The following is a 23,039-nucleotide window of genomic DNA, read 5'->3' as shown; positions in this document are numbered from 1 at the left end:
AATAAATTTACTTGTCTGCTTTTCTAAGGCTTTTTAATAATAGCTTCTTTTCAAACTGTATGTATTTTCCTATATCCCATGCCTGGGCAAGATGGTATTATTTTTGTTTGTTTTTCTATACATAGATGCCATAGGTCAGACAATTGGTTTACTTATATTTAACAATTTCTTATGAGTTTTTACTCTTCTGTTAGGAAACACAACTGATTTTCACAAATCTGGATTATACTAAGATCCAGGGATTAAGTGTGTACAGATCTGTTGCCAAAATATGTACAGTAGTCCCACCTTAATTGTGGTTTTGCTTTCCTTGGTTTCAGTTACTAAGGTCAACTGCGGTGTGAAAATATTAAGTCAGAAGTTTCAGAAATAAACAATTAAGTTGTAAATTGTGAACCATTCTGAGTAGCGTCACACAATCTCCATGGTCTGGCTTTGTTCGCCCTCCATCCCAAGTTGTCCCACCTGGCTGTGACTCATCCCTTTGTCCATCGTATTCAAACTGTATATGCTCCCCGCCCCCATAATCTCTCAGTAGCCACCGTGGTTATCAGATCAGCAGTTGCAGACTCAGTTTATCTTCAGATAACCCTTGTTTTACTTAATAATGGCCCCAAGTGCAAGAATTGTGATGCTGGCAATTCAGATATGCCAAATAGAATCTGTAAAGTGCTTCCTTTGTTTAAAGGTGAAAGTCTTGACTGAATAAAGAAAGAAAAAAGTATGCTGAGGTTGTTAAGATCTAGGGTAAGAAGGAATCTTCTATTAGTGAAATTATGAAAAAGGAATTGCTAGTTCTGCTGTCACACCTCAAACTGCAAAAGTTTCAGCCACAATGTGTAGTAAGTGCCTAGTTAAGATGGAAAAGACATTAAATTTGTGTGTTGAAGACAACAGAAAAACTGTAATTACTTTTGCACCAACCTAAAGCCTTAGTGGTTATATTGGCTTTTAGTATTGTTTATTGTAATGATGATCCTAAGTAAGGAGGAAAAGTTATCTTTGGTATCTTGTTTAGGAGACACTTAATACCATGTTTAGGAAAAATTTCCATCAAAATAGGTAATCAAAACGTAACCTCTTTAACCACTAAAATGTTTTTATGCTACTCGGTTTTGTTGTGCTAAAAATATATAGTTGATCCTTGTTATTCATAGTCTGTATTTGCAAATTTGCTTACTTGCCAAAATTTATTTGTAACCCAAAATCATTACTCTAGGCACTTTTGTAGTCATTTTCAGACATGCACAGAGTGGCAAAAATATTGAGTGGCCCAACGTGCATATTCTCAGGTAAGGTTGAACATCGTGACACTGCCTTTTTGTTTCAGCTCTCAGATTGTAAACAAGTGTCCACATCCCTGAGTATAGCCTGAAATCACACCTCAACAAGATCTGCACTGCAGACAGTTTGCCAAATTAGAAGGGTTTGAGAGACACCTGGGGTTTTCCACAGATTCATACTAACAAAGCATAAAACCAAGCACACATATGTTGAAAGTAGTAATCAAAATGCCCACTGGCGTAAAAATTAACACTTTTCAGAGGAAGATACAATACAGATTCTCTACCTGTTTTATAATGTGTGATATGCAGTCAAAATTAGTACGGATGGAAAGAAACAGCAAAAGAGTACCATGGTAAAAAAAAAAAAAAGATTAATAAACGATGTTACATGGCCCAAATGTTGAATTTTGCAAAAACTTTTTAAAGTGGCTATTAAGTGCATGTTCAAGGATTTAAAAGAAATGTCTTCTCGATGAGTAGAGAATCTACATAGGGAATCTCAGCAGAGAAATGGAACATTACAAAGAAAATAAAGTGGAATTGTTACAACAGAAAAATAGAATAACAAAAATCTGTATACATTTAACAGCAGTAAGAGATGATGTCAGAAGAAAGTGAACTTAAAAATGGATCAATTCAAATACAATCTGAAGAAAGATTAAAGAAAGAATAGAGCCCCAGGGTCATATGAAACAATATCAGATGGACTAGCACACGTGTAATTGGAGATCCAGAAAAAATAATGAAAATAGGGTAGAAAAAATATATTTGAAGAAATAATGCCCAACTATTTAAAAAGTTTTATGAAGAAAGATTAAAGCTGTGTAAATCCAATTAAGATAAACCAAAGAAAACTACACCTACGAAGATAGTCAATCTACTGAGAAGAAAAATTTGAAAGCAGAAAAGTTAGGAAACTCTTGAGGATACATTGCAAACAAGCTGCTTACTGGGAGAAAATATTGCAATACATAAATCAGACAAAGGACTTAATATATAAGAAACTCTTAAAATTGTAATGAGAACACGACCAACCCCGTAAAAATTTGGTAAAGAATGTTATGTTTCAGTAAAGAAGATATAGGCAGTGGTCCGTATACATGTGAAAAGATGCTCAAGGTCATTAGTTATCATGGGAAGGCACATAAAAGCCACAAGTAGAGGCAAAACTATAGTGAAAGAATGTTCTGGTTGCCCTAATCTACTTATCAAATTGTGCTTCACCTCCCAGCTGCCTGGCTTCCCTAATCATCTACACCACTTTGGCGCAAGATAAAAGCACATTAGCTATTTGAATTCGGCTTACAACCACCACTGCAGGTATAATTGTTATGACTGCAGTTTGATCAAGATGGGCATTTCCCCCCCTTCCCTTCTATGTATTTTTTAAAATACAGAGCTTATCAATATATCTGCTTTGGCAAAATCCCAAACGGTGACCAGACTGGGCACTAGACTGGAATTTTACTGATTAATTTGGTTCTTCAGAGCTCTTCGTTTATTATAGGTGACTAGTACCTTTGGACCAGTATCTCAGTTTCACATACACTACAAAGTCCGTTGTTTCCTAATACATGGAACTCGTTAAGGAAATTTAGGCTTTCCTTAGACCTATTGCATGGCCATATGGGCTAAACTAATGTAAATGGGAGCCTTCATTTTGGCTTTCTGAACCTAAGGCTTGAGCTAGCATAGCCTAATCTAATTAATGGTAACACAAAAATTCTTTCTTTTTGGCCATAATTAGCGAAAAGTTTGGTCTTTTGGTTCTAAAGCTCACTTTTTATTTTCTCTATACCTTCCATGTGTATCGACAAATCCATATAAAATAGCAAGTGGGCTTCATGGTGACGGTATGATTAGGTTCTCTGTACGATCTAAATGCAGATACATCATTTCTGTTCAGTTTGTACACCAGTTTCGCAATACAATGAGATGTTCGCTAGTCCTATAAAACCGAGTGCAGGCACGCCAGTGGCCTAAGCAAGTGTGTCGTTCAAGAATGCAATTTATACACTACTACTTAACTCCCTGTGTTTATCACTCCGTATATCGTGTATTTTGGGACTCTCCTTAATCTTAGATGACCATTTAAAAAACGTATTTGGCAGTGAATAACCATGAATAACCATTTACAACATCAAATGTCATGAGATAAAATAAGTACATAGATTATTGAAGGCCAAAGTTAAAACTAATTTTTGAAATTTTTAATAGAAAACAAATGAGATTTGGAATGTTTTCTCAAAAAACACATCATGTGGGAATTTTATGAAAAGATACATATCATTGATCCAGTAGGCCAGGGGTCTATTAGACCACAGCCATGCCCTTTGCTTAAGTGTTATCTCTGGTTGCATTTGTGCTCTGAAGAGTTGAATGGTTGTAAAAGAGACCCGGTGGTCGCAAAGACTGAATTTCTTAACCATCTGGCCCTATACAGGAAAAAGTTAGTCAGGACTTGCATAGATATGCCAGCAGAACTGGTCTCCTTTTCAATAACTAAATTTTTACCAATAATCTATGTGTCATGATGAAAACTGAGCCGTTATTAGTGGGAATTATTTTTAGAAGCTTTTTATAAAGATAGTGACCAGTTTGAACCGATTTATCTTCATTTGAATATCTTTTATAAAAAAGTGATAAGTAAATGTCACTTTCATGCTACATGTATAATAAGAGCTTCTATAATTGTATATATGCCTTTGATGTATTTTCCTCAAGATTATCAACTGTGTGTTTGGCAAGTGCATATTAAATCTCTAAGCAGTTGAGAAAAGCAGATCTTGGCAAAGTAAGTTTTTAAAAAATGTTTTTTAAAAACCATTTGTAAATAACTTCAAAATTACAGAGATGTTAAAAGAATAAAAATACTACATGGAATACTCATAATCTTTACCCAGATTCCTCTATTCCTTTTCTTAGATTTATTGAGGTATAATTGACAAAATTGTAAGATATTTAAAAGGTACAAAGTGATAATTTGATACATGTATACATTGTAAAAAGACTCTCCTTCCACCCCATCAAATTAACACGTCCATCACCTCCCATATTTGCCTTTTTTGTGTGAGAAAATTTATGTCCTAGCAAATTTCAATTACACAATATGGTGTTATTCAGCAAAGTAAATTTTAATAAGATGAAGGGTAAAGCGGGATCTCTGGACACCTAAAATACTCTAGGGCTGTGTGTTCTTAGATGAGTTCACACTAGTGGGAAGAAGAAATACCCACCTTAATAGGTTCATCAGAGAATTAAATGAGAAAATATGTAACTGATGTAAACACATAAAGTATCAAAATCAGGTTGAAACTACCTGACAGTTTTGCCCAGGGACAAGGCTGATTCTGTGTGTGATTGTGTGGGTGAGAGGGTGAGAGAGAGAGAGAGAGAGGGAGGGAGGGAGAAAGGGAGGGAGGGAGGAAGAGAGAAGGCTACTTCATCATAGGGAGTCACACAGGATCCTTAATGATCTCCCCTCTGGAAGTTGTAAAAGGGCCTCTGGAAGGTTATAGAATTTAACCGCTTAGCTCTGTTTCCTTTATGGCAATCTTGGAAGAATGATTGTCCAGTATTCATCACTGATTTAGAGTTTCTGACTAAGTGGTTCTTAACCCTAATTGCACATTAAAATTAGCTACAGATCTTAAAATACTGATTGATGCCTGGTCCTATTGCAGACCTGATTGAATTCATCTGGGGAGAGGTCTGAGTACTGGGGTTGTTTATGAGGACCAGTGGTGAAACTCAATGCCTCCATGTCTGAGAACCGCTGTGGCAAAGATAAGGTTGTCCACCAGATGGAGACAAAGCACTTCTCCATGAAAAAGTCTCCTCACAAAAGCCTTTCTGACTTCATAGCTGCAGTAACTCCAATTTATGTAATGTACCAAGCAGGGCAAACATGTGGGAAGATAGGTAAAATTATCTTTGGTACTGTTGCTTGCCAACCAAAGATATTCTTGCCACCACTGGGGAAAATTCCAGGAACTAATTTAAAAAATAATGTGGCTAAAAATATATCTGATTCACCCAATTACCTGGACTAGCATCTAGAAATATTTTCAATCCTTTTCCTAGCTCATTTGGATAAAATAGACCATATAAAAAAGAAGGGTTATGTTGCTCAGATAGAGTGGAAAGTTCTGACGTAAGATCACTCGAAGAACTATGCAAATAGAAATCAACATCAGCCCAAGTAAATTAGCTTAAGATATGCTCTCAAGATTTTTGGAAACATGCAGATATAATAACGTGACTTAGATTTATTTTTTTCAATGTGAAGTACTTGATTGGCAGCTCTCAACTTTCAATTTCTCCCATCTCTTGCCTAGCTCTGTCATAGAAGCTGTAAAAGCTGCAAGCTTGATCTCTGTTCCCTTGTAGCTGGAGATGATCAACGAAGTGTAGGGAACAAACCATTGGAGAGGGCTTCCCTTCCAGAATAAAATGACAAAAAAACAAAACAACAAAAAAACACTTTCCCCCACTTCCCTTTTCCCATTTTCTGGGGGACATGAAACTTGTAGATGAAGCAACCATCATTGTCCATGAGATGACAAGTGTGAGGACAAAGCCAGTATAACTAAGGACAGCAGAGAGGGCAGTCTGGAGGAGCTTGCGTCTTGATGGGTCCCTCGGACAGCTACTTCACCATTCAGGGACTGCCTATCTCTTAACATTTTCGCTGTGACATTCGTCTATAGTTGAATGATATTTCCCGGCCACTGACTACGGCATTCGATTTTACCCAGTGAACCCACTGAAACTTCCTTTCAGTGTTCCAGAAAGGAAGTTTAGGAAAGCAGATGTACATTTTTCTGTATTTTTCAAGAATGAATAACAATAGGGAATTCTTATACTTTAATCATTGATTTTGATAAAATGTAGCCTATTAACTGTATTTACTTAAAAATATAAATACTGTAATTATTTTCTGTCGATTTTTGACACATTTTGGAGAATAAACTTGAAATCAATTAACACAGTGAAAAGGTTAACTCGTTATGGGGGGGAAAGGCTTCCTGTGTTTTGAAGCTAAATTTATTCCTAACTGATCCATCATTGAAAAGTTATTATGTTGGCACATAGACATAAACATATTTGTCATATTGACCTTAGAGATTCTCTTTTCTAGCTATTGTTTTTTTAACCTTTGTAGTTAAATAACGAAATTCTGTGGGCTTTAAACAAAATTAGGAATTTAGAAGCTCGACTATCTTTTTAGATTGTTATTTCTAAAAAGCATATATTAAGTGCTTAGTTGTAAATACAAGGCAATCTACCAATCATTCCTGTCCTAACCATGTTTCCCAAGCGGAAATGCATAGTTTGACATATCACCTGGTTATAGGGTGAGTACTTTCAACAGAACGGTGCTAGAAAAAGCCAGGATGTCCTGTCACCCTACCTGACACAGCCCGTGATTCCTCTAGGGTACACACCAGGTCAAAGCACACACCCTGCTAGGGCCAGACACACAGACCCTGCATATAAGCAGTAAACCCAGTAGCAATAGACAGCAGTATTTATATCAACACAGGCCTGACTTGATCTTAAGGGTAGATGACACACAAAGGTATCTAATTGGAAAAAGAACTGAGAAAGAGTAAAATTTCTACATTTTTGATTAAGCAGAGTGGCAGTCCGCAATTTAATAGCTAGGACATTCAGGATAATTGCTATTCTGTAGGCTCGCAAAGATTTCAGGGAAGAGGATTTCACAGAATTCCGGGGCTGTTTAAAGAACTCGGGAGAACTGAGTTGGCAAAATGGGGGGAAGATATGATTGGCGTATGAAGCTTTCTTGGCAAGGTCATAAAGGCATAGCCGGGCCCTCTTGAGCACAACATAGAAATGTGTCGCCTGGAGTCATGTCATATGCCAGTTCTGTGAGCAGCCCAGGGGACAGTGACAGTGGACTTGTAGCAGGCAAAGGTAATTGACTAGGAAGTAGGAGGAAGTTTAAGTCCCGTTAGGTGTTGAACTCCATTAGGGCTGTCCTGATGCCCCCTCACTGTCATGATTTTATCACATGCTGGTAACTCTCAAATCTTTATCTCCAAACTTAACCTCTCCCCAGGTTTCTGACTCATTTCCAGCTGCCTCCTGGTTATCTACACCTGGGGATTTGCACAGCCATTTCAAAACCACCATGTCCAAAAAGGAACTCGCTAAAGTGTCTTTTCTTTCTGTATATTCCCTTCCTTAATTCTGAATTTTTTGGATACAGTGTATTTATTTTATTATTCAGGTATAAATAATATTGACAAATAATATTGTAAGGTATTTAAAGTGTACAATGTGATGATTTGATACACGTACACACTGAAAGGCTTCCTCCCATCGGGTTAATGAACACATCCATCACCTCACATATTTACCTTTTTTTTTCCATATAGTGTTATCAACCATAGTCACCATGTTATACATTAGCACCTCAGAACTTGTTTATTTTATAACTTAACGTTTGTGTAGTGTTCCCAACTTCTCCCTATAACTACAATCCCCCAACTCCCTGGCAACTACTTTTCTGTTCTCTCTTTCTAGTTCAACCTTTTTTTAAAAAAAACAACAATCCAGATATATGTGATACTATGCAGTATTTGGTATTTGTCTTTCTCTTTGACAACTATTTATTGATTCTGCCTCTGTTACTCACTATGCTGGTGCTGATGAGACAGGATTCGCAACACCAGGCCTGGTTCTCCCAACTGCGTTTTCAGTCTGGAGGGGCCGACGGCCATTACACAAGCAAGCGCACAAATAGTGACGTATTTCAATCTGTGATGACGAAGAATGGACACAGGTGCTATCTGAGAGTCAACATGGGAACTTGTCTAATTAGGCAGAATATTGCTCACCTGGTCAACCAACTTAGAACACTGAGCATCACCCTTTCTTTTCCTTCTCTTACCATTGAAAGGAAACAAAGTTTTGCCACCCTGAAGCTGCCTTTTAGGATACTGATTTTAAGCTGTTTATTAAGAAATAAGACTCAGAGGAACTTTTGGTCCTCCCTCCTTTCCTACCCAAGAGATTCAGACAGAAAAACCTGCTTCAGGAAGGAAATCTTAGGACGCTGCCTTAGCCTAATTTGAATTAATATGGTAAATGGGGGTGTAGGGGGTTGATTCAGGCAGGTGCCTGTTAGCTAGCTACCCCATGGTTCTGAGTTGCCTGGCAAGAATTTGCCCGCCATGTGTGTTTCTTCCTCTTCACCTACATGTAAATTGCCCATTCTCACTTCTGAAATCTAAGACCTCATTTCCACCCTTTTCCCTTTGTCCCAAAGTAGTATATACGCAACGTTGTCTCACTGGTTTTGGAATTTTCATGCTTATGTGAATTCCCCGTGTGCATGTATTGAAATTTGATTTTCTCCTGTCAGTCTGTCTCTGTCAATTTGATTATTAGCCCAGCTAGAAGAACTGAGAAGCTGGGGAGAAAGTATTTTTTTTAGCTCCCATACCATTTATATACAATCAACTACCAAATCTTGCCTATTTGACTTCCAAGATATTTTTCAAGCCCATCTCCTCTTTCTCTGCCTCCTTACCCTAATTGAGACTGTCCTTATCCTCTACAAGGACCATGTGTTACTTTTCGATGCCAGGATTTTTACATTTTCCACCTTGCCGGTCATTCCACCCTGGGTCCCTTTCTGTACTGCCTCTAGACAGACTTATCCAAACCCTATATCTGACCATGTTACTTTCCTGCCTAAAGCTTTTCCAGTGTTTTTCCATTTTATGGGATAAAATTAGCTCAGATTTTTTTTTTTTTTAAGATTTTATTGGGGAAGGGGAACAGGACTTTATTGGGGAACAGTGTGTACTTCCAGGCCTTTTTTTCCAAGTCATGGTGTTGTCCTTTCAGTCTTAGTTGTGGAGGGTGCCGTTCAGCTTCAAGTTGTTGTCCTTTCAGTCTTAGTTGTGTGCAGTTCAGCTCCAGGTCCAGTTGCCATTGCTAGTTGCTGGGGGCACAGCCCACCCTCCCTTGCAGGAGTCTAACCGGCAACCTTGTGGTTGAGAGGACGCACTCCAATCAAGTGAGCCATCCGGGAGCTCAGGGGCAGTTCAGCTCAAGGTGCTGTTTTCAATCTTAGTTGCAGGGGGTGCTGCCCACCATCCCTTGCGGGACTCGAGGAATCGAACTGGCAACCTTGTGGTTGAGAGCCCACTGGCCCATCAGGGATTAAACCGGCAGCCTTAGGAGTCAGGAGCACGGAGCTCCAATAGCCTGAGCCACCGGGCCGGGCCCTAGCTCAGATTTCTAACCTCATTGTCATTTTTGTTCCTGTTGAACTTTACACTTGAGCAACACGAAGCTATTCATAGTTCCTTGAGCACACCACGGCATCTCATGCCTCTAAGCCGGTGAGCATGCTGTCCCGCCTCTATGGTTCCACCTCACCCTCTCATCTTTGTCGAACTTCCAGTTTGCTTCTGTCTCGCATGCCCCTCCTGTGTTCATGGTTGTTCATACTTATTTACCCTCATTACTGCACTCGGCAAACTACATTATATTTGTGTATTTCACATTTGCCTCCCTTTCTAGAATGTGGGCACATCAAAGATGGGGCCTTATTTTACTCATCTCTGTGTCCAGCTGTGTGATTGGAAAATGCAGTTTGTAATGGGGCACATTATAAAATGGAACCGGAAGTGAGAGAGATTAGTTTACCTGCAAGACAGGTAATTTGATGCCTAAGACAAGGCAGCAGTCAATGATTTATGGTTTGATTATACAGTTGGCCCCAAAAGTCAGCAGCACAGATGTTACAACTCCCTCACACAGACATGTATTCTCATCAATCCCCAGTGGGCACATCTACTTGATTCACTAAATTGTGAACGTGTGCAAGACATTATCTCTAAGGTAACACCGACCAACTATGCCTTTCACATTTTACCCCATTGAATGGTTCGGGTTGTTGTGGTAATAGCTGCTTGACCCTAACTCTGTCCATAATAGCACGCTGGAGAGTATGGTTTATAGTCTGGGTTTTTAATCATTCAAACTGGGAGTTAAAGAATACTTTCTTGATAGGGGAAGCAGAGTTTACCACCCCAAAATATGCCTTTTTGGATATTGATTATTTTTGAGAAACTTAAAAGACTCAGACAGAACCTTTGACCTCTCCCTTCACCTTCTCCTTAGCTCAAGATAGCAGATGAGTCTTCACTGCGCAATCTGTCCTCGGGTCTTACAGTCTTCTGGAACCCTTGGGTATACTAAATACATAATATGTAAATATGTAATTATGTAATATGTAAATATGTAATGAATTTGGTCATTTTCTCCTGTTAATCTGTCTCACATTGATTTATTAGTCCAGCCAGAAGAATTTAGAAGGGTAGAAAGACAATTTGTTTTTTCTCCCCCACAATAGCAATACATTAAAAACCTCGGTGCTGCAGGTACTTCTAAGGTGGAACATTTACTGACCGTGTTGTTTGGACAGCTGGACAAGTGTAGCTGTGTTTGAGACATACTAAACTTTTTTGTTTGTTTATCAGATATTCAAATTTAATGAGCATCAGGTATTTTATCTGGCAATTCTACATGGAAGTGGCTTGAAGAAACATACCCCACTTTAGGGTCTGATGGACATCGGGGCAATCACCAGACACTCAGAGCCAGCCCCTCCTGGAAATGCCATTTGCATTATGCCTCACGTTTTTGGGGAAGAGAGATATGAAACATCTGAAGTAGAAATGGGGACTTTCTTCCAGGTTCCCTGGTGGCTGGAAGAGGATTAGCTCCTTGGAAGGCATGTTAGTGAACACTAAGTTTCAGAGTTGGTAGACAAAGGCTCTACCTTATGGAAAAGCCAGAGAACGCTTGTGGAAGTAGTGTTTTCTGGGGTTGCATAGATTAATTCCTGACTAAACTCTAAGGTCTGATGAAAAATATATGGCTTGTGAACTATATAGATTGACCCACCAGCTTCTCCATGCATCAATCAATCTAGATAGAAATACCATTTGTTCTTAAGCACTATAAAAAGCAGAAGCATACTGGGTGGGGACTCTTTAAGTGAATAACTCAGGTACAGAGAAACCACTTGAGAACCCTCTGGAAATAGCCAGCAGTGAAAACAGCTAGGAAAGCAGCTGGGAGGGCTAGGAAGAGACTGGCATTGGGCAAAAAGAAAATCACCCATGAGAACAGCAGTGTGGAATCCCTGCCAGAGTTAGGAAACATCAGGGGCAAAATGGGCTGCTTTTTGGGAGACAAAGTTGAGAGAGTGCCTGTGTCATGCGCGGTCTCTGGTCCATCTCCCCGCATAAGAATGCAGGACATGGTGAGGCCAAAAAGGAACACCCACGGAGCCATAGATGGGGAAGTCATACCACTATATTCTTGCTGGTGGCTGGGTTGGAGACACAGGAAGCAGGAGACACACAATCTGCAGTCTGCTATCCGCTTCTCTACCAACCAATCCACCAACTTGCTAGCAACCATCTGCCTCGCTAACTGTAATCAACGTTTGCTAGCTCAGCCACGGCAGTTGTATCAGCGGCCAGTGATTAACTGGTTATAGCTGATGGCCACCCAACCACAGCTGATGACCATCTAATAACTGAGCTAGCATGTTTTCACTTGAGACCGAGAGCCTGGAAACTGCTCTCTGGGACTCTGTCCCCACAACCTTCATGCTGTCCTTCTAAGAATGCAGACGCTGTTCAGAGGATGTGACAGATCCTGGGAGCTTCTATTGCTGAAATCTGGGATTTCAAAAAGCGTCCTCCTTGCCTGCTTTGTGTTAAACTGAACATGGGAAAGGAGCAAGGGCCCTGTGTGGGGGGGAAGCAGAGCATGCCAGGTGAAGGAGAAGTTATTCCTCAGACTGTGCAGTCCAGTTCTGCCGACAGAATTTCTGTTCCATACCTTCTAGCTGTGTAACCTGGGCTATGCTACCTAAGTTCTCTGTTCATTGAGTTCCTAATTTGTCAAAGGGAATTGTAAATGCCTTCTTCCTAGGGTTGGTTTGAGGATGAAAATAAATTGGGCTTTTAAAGTAGTTATGGCAGATCCTAATATATGGATGGTTCTCAGTGAATATTGGCTCATTTTCTTCCTCCCTGAGCAGAAAGTAACACTTTTCCTCTAGGCAAACTAGCAAGCCTGGGGTCCAAGGGACTGGACTCAATTGGAAGAAAAAGGATTTCACACTTAATCCTCTTTCTAATTCATGATTTAACACAGGTCACAAGGAACAGAGCCGTTCTCTACAGGAGGCCTATCTTTTTGATCCTGTACAACCCTACAAACCACAGGACTGAAGACACATAACTGAATTCTCTGGAGCCAGAGACGGACAACACTTACAAACATGGACGGACACTCGTTTATTAATTGTTCTCCCCCTCTAAACAGCATGAGGATCATGTAAACCTTGGCATTTCCAAGCCTCTATAGGCAGCCACCAGCTAAAACTGACAAGAGCGTTTCAAATTCTAGTTAATAGCCTTGTTCTTGTTCCTGTTTCCATGGATCTAGGTGGAAGTTTGGTGGGTGAAAACAAAAAGGTTTACAAATGGTTGGACTGCAGAAACCAGCTCCACTAGGAATCATCAATCATTTTTGGGGTCCTGACCTGCCATTCTAGCACTTCCAATGCACAACTGTTGCTTGAAAGCCAAGCTTCTTGTTCACATGACCAACCAATGCATCCTGGTCTACCTGGTGTTTTCCCAGATATATCGCTAAAAATCAGAGTTCTTGTAAACCTCTCCATCCCGTGCCAACCACGACAGTTGCTCCACCTACTGACAAGGAGCAAAACAAATCACTGAGAGATGGCCCCCATGAACTCTGGAGCTATTGTCTGGGTTCAGGGCAAGGGAAGTCTAGGTAGGGAGTTGGTCCCCAGAGTCACAAAACAGGACTCTTCAATTACTGGGCAAACCCAGAAGGGAGAAAGGTCTCTGAGGCCACTTTGGATAACCAATCAGCAAACTAATTAAAGGCTAGAAAAGCACAGGAACAAAGAAAATTCACTCCTCATCCTGAATTGAAATGTGAGCTAGCCTCAGACAAAAGTCCTCTTTTGGGACTAAGGGTAGAGGAAATAAATGAGCTTCCGAGTGTTACCGGAGAGCAGGCCCTCCTCAGCGCAGCGTCCAGATTCTTGGCGACTCGAGCAAAGAATTGAATGAGACACAGGGGTAAAGATGTGAAAGAAAAGTTTATTAGAAGAGATAATACACTCCAACGAAATAGGAGCAGACCTGAGCAGTTGAGAGTGGTTGAAGGGCCATTATTAGAAGAGAAAGTACACTCCACAGAGTTTGAGCAGGCCGAGAAAAAGAATGTGCTCAAAAGTCTCAAAGGCCCTGACTGGCAAAGACTTGGAGTTTTTATCCCTTTTTTCTCTAGAATGAGCTGTTCCTTTCCAGGCATGGGACCACTTGATTAGCACCTGTGATTGACAAGAGGCTATTACCTCATCTTTTTAGACTGTGCATGTTCCTTCCCAGAATTCAATCTGTTATAATGATATTAATGAACTTTCTGGGCATATGTGTGATATTATAATGATGGTATAATGAGGCCCAGGTGGAATGAAGGTCATTGTGATCTTTACTGCGCAGGTGTGAATGACTGGTTTAATCTAGTTGGGTATTTTGTACCCATTTGTTTCCTCATGGGGTAGATAATTATAGTGAAAAGGGGAAGTTTGGGAGGAGAGGGGAGATCTTTGGGCGCTCGCATTCTGTGGGTTGTGTTGTACGTGCAGGAATGCAGAGACCCGATCCCTGTCTCTAACTACCTGCCTTGTCTTCCCCTTGAGAGATATGATCCCCATAAAATCTCTATGGGAATTTGAGGGACAGGAGGTCTTTTCTTCTGTGTCTGTTTCCCGCTGGGCAGGGGCATAGAGCTGTCCCTACCTACTGGGGATTCACGGAACTCTCGCCCTGTCTGATCTTAGATGAGAGTAGAGAGTCTCAAGATCTGCCTGGAAGACCGTGTTGGCTTCTTTGGTTGGGACTGGCAATCTTGCTGGGGTATCATCTATATCCCCAAGACCCCTGAATGAGGAAAAATACACTTTAATTAATAAATTTAGAAGTATTGGCTTAAAAAGCAGAGCTCAAAGCTACTGATGTGAGGTGGCTACATGATGGAAAATCTATCTGCTCTATGGAGCCTGTGGCCACTTTACTGGTTATTCAGATGGCATTAATTGTCCAAGAGCTGGGCTCAGAATGGGTTGGAAAGAACATTAGGCTTTAATGATTACATTCAGCTAGTATAAATCACAAGCTTTAGGGTAATTATCTAAAGCAGAGGGTAGGAGTTAAAAAACTGGGAAAAAGGAAACTTTAAGGAGAAGGAAACTTAAAATTTCTATAGGAAAGTGGTGGCTGGTTGGCTCAGTTGGTTAGAGAGCGAGCTCTGAGTTGCTGGTTCAATTCCCACGTGGGCCAGTGAGCTGCGCCCTCCACAACTAGATTGAAGACAACGAACTGCCGCTGTCTTTTATATATATATATATATATATTAATATATACATATGTCTATATACATATGTATTTATTTATAAAGTTCTCTATCACATATACTCATTCTTTTAAGTTTCACATCTTGAGAAATGGTTAAATCGGCTTGGTTTATGTTCTTAAAGTAACTTGGGTCTTTCTTTTCAGAACACACTCCAGTCTCCTGGACTGGAGTTTCATGAGGGCAAAGGACAAGTCTGTTTTATTCATCTTTATACTCGTAGTAGCACAGTGCTTGGCCCATAGTAGGTGTTCAATAAAATACTGGTTTGAATTGAATTTCGGACGACACCTTAAAAGAGAAAGAGAACTTGTCCATGGAACAGTGCTGGTTAATGCTAACACTGTATGTCCAAACTGCTTCATGTTTCCATGGAAACATAACCCGTAGTTCACGTAGGCACCTCTACCTGTCAGTGCCAGGTACCCAGAGAGAGTTTAAAAATCCCATTTCCTGGTCTCCAGCTGGTTTTCTCCCGCTGTGGCAAAAATCCTGCAGCTGGAGAAAGGACCCGCCATTGAAAGAGCAGCAGGAGACATCAGTAAGAGGCTTTCAATCCAGAGAAGTAAGGAGGAAGGGTGTGGAACGGCTTCATTCTTCAAACAATACCTACCCTCAGATGGCATGACTCAGGGGGCAAGCCTTCTTGGACAGGGAGGGGAGAGAACAAATCCACCTCACTCTCTCTGAGGGCCTTATTGTTGAGTTCCAGCAATTGCCAACATCAGTTATGCCATTGCTACTTAATAGAACCTTTGCAAAGAGGGATTGCTGGCTTTGGAAAAACCTTGTCAGCTTTTTAAAATCTACTTTGATGGAAAAGACCAACACCAAAATGAAGATTGAAAGACAAGGAGCACTTTCATGGTTTTCTAATTGCTTCCAGGCCTGGGAGGCAGGTGCTGTGCACATTTCAGATAAATTGTAAAACGGTGGAATACTGTAGTTGGATAGATCTTCCCAATTCTGACCCTCAATCTACATCTTCACTGAGGTAGGTGTTGTGAAACGAACCAGGAGGTTCTTTGGGGGCAAATGTAGTAAGCAGTTCTGAACGGTTAGAAGCTGCTGGGGGTTGTATGCTCCAGCTCACAACTTTCTACTAGGTTATGATGGTTTTAGACCAAATCCTGCCACACATACTCACATTTAGTAGCAAGCAGGCCACACAATGATGAGATCTGACCTTTGTTAAAGGAAAAAAATTCTTCACGACACTTGTTAAAACTGTAAGGCAGGCTTTATTCAGGACTATTGAGATAGGTATAGGGACCAGTGCAGTGGTGTTTTGATGTGGGGAGAGAGGTTGGACTCAACTCCTAATACAAGGAAAAGTGGAAATTTACAGCCAAGAAATAGTGTGGGTATGTGGGGAAAGGGGTTAATGGATGGAAAATTATTAAGAGGAAATATCAAAAGTAACGGAGGGAATCTGTCTAAGTTGACCTAATAGGATTCTGGCTGAAGGCAGGCTAGCATGGTCAGCCATCACCTAGGGAATGATGGAGGACGAAAAACCTGATTAGATAGTGAGACGTGGAGGGTGGGGGATTCTGGCTAAACTGACTTAGCAGAATTCTTACTAAACTTGGGCTCTTGAGGATGTGCCCAAGGTCAGGGTCCAGTTGAAAAAGAGCTCAGAGGAGTCTGTTTAGAGTTTGGTCAAGGAGAGAATCTTTGTCACTACGCCTCCATGAGAGGAAACGTGACAATATTATGGCAGACTCAGCTAACTTTGAAGATGCATGCCGACAGCAAGTGTGCCCTTGAATCAGTAGCTGTTCTGTCTAGAATCAAGCCTGGGCTACATTTCAAAGGATAGAGAGTATTATACCTATTAGATATGTTTGCTCTACTTGTATAAGACCAGGAAGAGCCTTTGTAACACTTTTAGCCAAGCCACACGATTTGCAGAATATGAATACTAGTGAGAAACCATAGCTTATTATCATTACCTGGCGTTGATAAAGATAGCTGGGACCTCTGAGGTGTGGCCTTCTGTCACAGTCTTTCACACACTAGCTACCAGCTGTGGAATGCTGTTCCCCTTAGAAGAATGGGCCACTCTAGGAATGTAACTTGGACAGCAGGCAGTCAATGGCAAGTATGAAATGTAAGTTATAGACCCATAGGTCCTCAGGATAAAAAAATAAAATCTGTAACAATAACTTCAATAAGACAAGGCATCCATATGCTTTTTTCCTATGTAGTGCACAGGTTGTGTATAGGGATGATTTTAAGAAAACCCACTTTGGTAACAAAGGAATATTAAAAAAAAGTGTTCCGTCCAATGAGGTGACAAAGAACATTCCTAATGTACAGTATAGCAAAACTTAAAATATTTGTTCCAATCATTACCCCTCTCAAAATATTCCTCATGGACAGAAGTTGTTCCCAGAAGCTCTCATTTTCTCTGCCAATTTTAAATATTCTTCCAAACCCAGATTTTCCCCTCTTCCTCTCCCTCTCTCTGTCCTCTGACTTTCTCTCATAATTATTTTTTCCCCACTTTCTTGTGGAAATCTAGGCTTTCTTACTGACTTTTCACCATTCTCACCATCTGCATAATAAAGCACAGAAGTGAGAGGTGGGTGGGAAGAATGCAGGGCCAATTGCAGAATTGTGGAGAACCAGAAGGGAGGGTGCATATTCACACCCCCTCCCACCTTATGTAACTTACTCAAATCCCAGGTTCATGGATGAGTATGGTATCTCTAGCAATGCATTATTCATTTTGGATCTCTCATTTCTCTGAATCACTCTCTTCCCATTACTATTCATAATGCTACTACAATTAAAAATATATTTATATTTCAGATTTACTGAAGCATATATGCCAGTGAAATTGTTACAAGTTTCAACTACTAATGGAATTGCTATTTTTCTTGTGCTTACAAATGATAGCAATAACATTTATTCTCTAACATTATAGCTGTACCACTGCAATGTTTAAACACATAGAAAAATGATAAATAGAACAACAAGAGGTCTGTACCAATACAAATATCCTCCTGGGAAAAGTTGGCATTGGTTCCTCTCACAGTGGGAGTCAGGTTATTTGACCTGGTAATTAGTGGGACATAATGAAAGATGGAGGATCCTTGGTCTCCTTCTGCTTCTTCTCTGCCCTGATAAAGAAAAGAGTATCCAGAGAATGGCATAGATTTTCCTAAGAATAACCCAGCTAGTTAGTGGCAGAATCAGAACCAGAACCTGTGCTCTTTCCTCTCTTCCATGCTGTCTCTTTGCCAGATTTTGCCTGGCAGAGAATGGTTTGTTTGGACTAGGATGTAAGAACATAAAAACAGAAATTCATTTCTGTGCATACACAGAATTGAATTCTGGGTAACTGGAAAATTTTGGATGGAAAGTAATAAAGGAAAAGTATATCCTCGTGTGGCATAATGTAATTTGGCATCTGTTCTCTGATTTGTCTGCTCATGAAGGAGGAACTCAAGTACATCACCTAGGCTGTGATTGTTAGTTAGGTTGCAAAGTAGCAGTTGGGAATTTTCTGTGATCGAGACTTCCTTTGGCCAGCTGAGAACAGACTGGGCAATGCCCAAAGCCTCAAGCAGGGGAAGTCAATTTAAAAGAGAAGGGTTATCACAGAAAAATTGCACTGGATGGAGTTAAGCAGGCAAAGAAGACGTTATTCAAGGCTATTGCAGGAGAGGTCCAGACTATTGCAATACGGGAGAGAGTGAACTCCACTGAAACAGAAGTCAGGAAGACTTTCAACGTTGAGGTGAGCTAGTGGAAAAGTGGTGGAGGACCTTGGTCAATGTGATTAGGCCATCTGTGTGTGCTAACTGGCGCTCATTGAAGGGTGGGTCCTACCCTCCCACAGAGCCTGCGAGATAGGGGCACTATATTTCTTGATGATCATGTTTTCAGGTCCTACAGAATGAGTCCTAGCTTGTAGAAGATGTACATCTGAAAGTGCCAAGAAAGAATTTACAATTGCAGGCCGCCCTGGTGGCTCAGGCGGTTAGAGCTCCATGCTCCTAACTCCGAAGGCTGCTGGTTCGATTCCCACATGGGCCAGTGGACTCTCAACCACAAGGTTGCTGGTTCAACTCCTCGAATCCCACAAGGGATGGTGGGCAGAGTCCCCTGCAACTAAGATGGAACACGGCACCTTGAACTGAGCTGCCGCTGAGCTCCCGGATGGCTCAGTTGGTTGGAGTGTGTCCTCTCAACCACAAGGTTGCCGGTTCGACTCCCGCAAGGGATGGTGGGCAGCGCCCTGTGCAACTAGCAATGGCAACTGGACCTGTAGCTGAACTGCGCCCTCCACAACTAAGATTGAAAGGACAACACCTTGACTTGGAAAAAAAAGGCCTGGAAGTACACACTGTTCCCCAATAAAGTCCTGTTCCCCTTCCCCAATAAAATCTTTAAAAAAAAAGAATTTACCATTGCAAAATTTGTAAACTACATGCTCTGAGACAAGGTAAGTCAGTCAGGGGCCTATAGTCAGAAAGTAAGTGGTCGAAAGGTTAGTCAAGTGGAGGGGCAGGTGAGGGCCCTCTTTGTCAGGAGCTCAAGGCCTGTAGCAGGAAGCATGTAGATGCAGGTATGTCCACTGAGATAAGCTGGGTTATACTGGAAAGAGTCCCAGTTCAAAAATTTCTCACCACAGGCAAGCCACCAATACCTGAAGTCCCACTGAAAGTGATTCATTCAGTGATTCATTCCTCGCGTGTAATTTTACGCTCCCAGCTCAGTCCACTTTTAAAATGAAGCACTGAATGGACCTAAGGAAAGGTGAAGAAAGGGCCCCATAAACATGGCCACCTTAGGGGAGGTGGATGGGGAAATATTCGAAGGGGTAAGGGAAGGTGGTTTTTAAACTTTTTTGTATGTTCTTCTGAAAATTTACTTTCAACTTAGTGAAATTTAGAACATTCCACTTTTGCACACGTGCATGCATATCCAGTGGACCCTTCCCTCTCCTCTCTCCTAGATGTAACTCCCTTATGTTTAACTTTGTGTTCATGGGTCCTTGCACAATACTCAGCACCTGGCAGTGCAGAGTCAGGGCCTGCTCCAAAGCTATTCTGGTTTCCTGGGTCTGTTGTTCAGAGTTTCAAGGGTCTGGGTCACACCACTTGTTGGATCAAAGGAGACCATAGCTTGGCTTTTCTGAGAGTTGCTGGCTGTGAGCCATCCTCTTCAGGGTAGCTGTACTGCTCACCTCAGGGACCTTGTATTGTGCTTAAGGGGCAGTGCACTTAGAGTACAACGGGAATGGTACCTCCTGGAGTTTTTCAAGGTGAAGGCTGCAGCCCTTCATTTCTCCCTCTTTCAAAGGCTGCTTCAACATCCCCCTCCTCTTTGGCCAGTGGGTATGTTTCCTGCCTAGCCTAGAGTGTGTGGAAGGCAAGCCTGTGCTGTCCTGGTTTCTTGATCCCTGAGGTGGGCAGTCTTTCTGAATCCCAGGGTGACTGTCAAAAGCTGTTCCAGATGCTGCACTGGGCAGGATTCAAAAGGACACCCTCTGTTCAAGAAATCTCTTTCTGGAGCATCTTGTTTTCGTCCACCTGGCAAACTCATACTTATCCCTTACGACGTAGTTCGCATATTGCTTCCTCTGACATTTTCGCCACTTCCCCAGGCAGGGTTAGAAAGTTCGTAGGTTTGGTCCCCTTCCTCTGGGCCTCCTTAGTGCCCTGCTTATCCTCTGTAACAGCAAGGATCACATATATAGAGCACATTCTCTGTGTCAGGTCTCTTCCTGGGTGTTTTAAATTCATAATCTCCAGAATGCTCTGAAGTGCTGTTATTTGTCAGGTGAGGAGGCAGCCTCAGGAAGGTCAATTTGCCTGAGGCCACCCAGCTAGCAAGGACTGGTGCTAGGATTAAAACCGTGGGCTAATCCGGCTAATTGCCAGATGACATGGATATGTTTTGTCTACTGTGCTGCACAGATCCTCTGTGGCTCTGCCTCACTCTGCACTGTAATTGAGTATTTGCAGTCAACACAAGATAGGTCTGTGAAATTAGAGACCATGTCCTATTACTCTTGAATCTTTGAATCTTAGCATGCTGCCCGACCCACACAGAAGATGCTCAGTAAATGCCCCAATTGTCCCTAATTAGTAATTCCAGTCTCATTACTAAGAAAATACCCAGGGGAAGCGTGGAGTCTCAGAGGACCCATTAGTTTTCATTTAGTGTGGAATGACTTCCGTGTTGCTAAATCAAACTGTCAATGTTCAGTCATCATCTTTTGTGACCCAATCACATTTGAATCACTTGAGGTTCCCCCTTTCCTCACTCCTTGACACTAAGCTCTCCTAATATTAGGCCTTCCTCACCGTTCACATCTTGGTCAACTTGATGGCTTCTCCTCTTCTCCCATGTCCTATTTCTGCAGTGCCCTGGGCTCCATCCTTGGTCCTGTGTCCTCTTCTGTTTGCTCACTTGGGGGATCTCAACCCACCTCATGCTTTTAAACACCATCTACATATGGAAAAATATTACTTTTGAATTCATATTCCCAGCTCCAATCTCTCTCCTGAATCCTGACATATATAGGTATCCAACTATTTGGTACACATCTCCCCTCAAATGTCTAGTAGCCATCTCAGACATGGCATGCCCAAAGCTGAACTTCTGATTCTACCTCCTGCCCCTCACATTCACTCCCCTCCTCAAGAAAAAGAAAAGCTCCTCCTCCACAGACTTCTTCATTTCTGAAGTCTTCCTTCATTCCTCTCTTTTTTCTTATTCCTCATGTCTGATCTATAGGGAACTCTGGTGGCTCAGCCTTTCAAATGTATCCAGAATCGGATCACTTCCAATCACCTTTCTGTCACCACGCCTCCATTACCTCCTGTCTGGATTAGGAGGCACTAGGCTTCTAATTGCTTTCTGAGTTTCTCCTTGTAGACCACCACTCACACCTCCTTGAAGTTTTCTGACCACAGTAGCAAGGGTGATCATTTCTACTCCAACTTTACTGAGATATAATTTACACGTAACATTATATAAGCTTGAGATGTACAATGTGATGATTTCATACATATGATGTATCCTTGAGAATGTTCCATGTGCACTTGAGAAGAATGTGTATTCTGCTGTTGTAGGACAGGATGTTCTGTATATCCTCGTTAGGTCTATTTGCTCTAAAGTATAGCTTAAGTTCATTGTTTCCTTATTGCCTTTCTGTCTGGATGATCTGTCCATTGTTGAAAGTGGGATATTGATGTCCCCTACTATTATTACACTATTATCTGGATCTGCCTGCAGATCTGTTAGTTTACTTAATATGTTTAGATGCTCCAATGTTGAGTGTATATATATTTACAATTGTTATATGCTCTTGATGAATTGACCTAATTTATAATTACATAAGAACCTTCTTTGTCTCTTGTTACATTTTTTGACTTAAAGTCAATTTGTCTGATACAACTACAGCTAGTCTCTTTTGGTTTCCATTTGCATGGAATATTTTTTTTCCATCCCTTCACTTCGAATCCATGTGTGTCCTTAAAGTTAAAGTAGGCAGTATTTGTTGGGTCTTAATTTTTATCTATCCAGCCACTCTATGCCTTATGATTGGATCATTTACCCCATTTACATTTATTTATTTATTTATTTATTTATTTATTTTTAAAGATTTTATTGGGGAAGGGGAACAGGACTTTATTGAGGAACGGTGTGTACTTCCAGGACTTTTTACCACGTCACGTTGTTGTCCTTTCAATAAGTTGTTGTCCTTTCAGTCTTAGTTGTGGAGGGTGCAGCTCAGCTCCAGGTCCTGTTGCCGTTGTTAGTTGCAGGGGGCACAGCCCACCATCCCTTGCAGGAGTCAAACCGGCAACCTTGTGGTTGAGAGCTCACTGGCCTATGTGGGAATCGAACCAGCAGCCTTCGGAGTTAGGAGCACGGAGCTCCAACCGCCTGAGCCATCGGGCTGACCCCCCATTTACATTTAGAGTAATTATTGACAGGTAAAGACTTATTAATGCTGTCTTTTAATTTTTTTCTGACTGTTTTGTTGTTCCTTTGTTTCTTTTTTTCATCTTTTGCTATCGACCTTTTATTTTTATCTACCTTTGTGAATTGATGATTTTCTGTAGTAGCATGCTTTAATTTCATCTTCTTTATCTTTTGTTTATGTACTGTAGTTTTTTTGCTTTGTGGTTACCATGAGGTTTACATAAAACATTTTATAGATATAAAAGTCTATTTTACCCTGCTAATAACTTAATTTTGACACATACA

Source organism: Rhinolophus hipposideros (assembly GCF_964194185.1).
Source record: "Rhinolophus hipposideros genome assembly, chromosome: 15".
NCBI classification, from domain to species: Eukaryota; Metazoa; Chordata; class Mammalia; order Chiroptera; family Rhinolophidae; genus Rhinolophus; species Rhinolophus hipposideros.
This window is presented reverse-complemented; position numbering follows the sequence as displayed.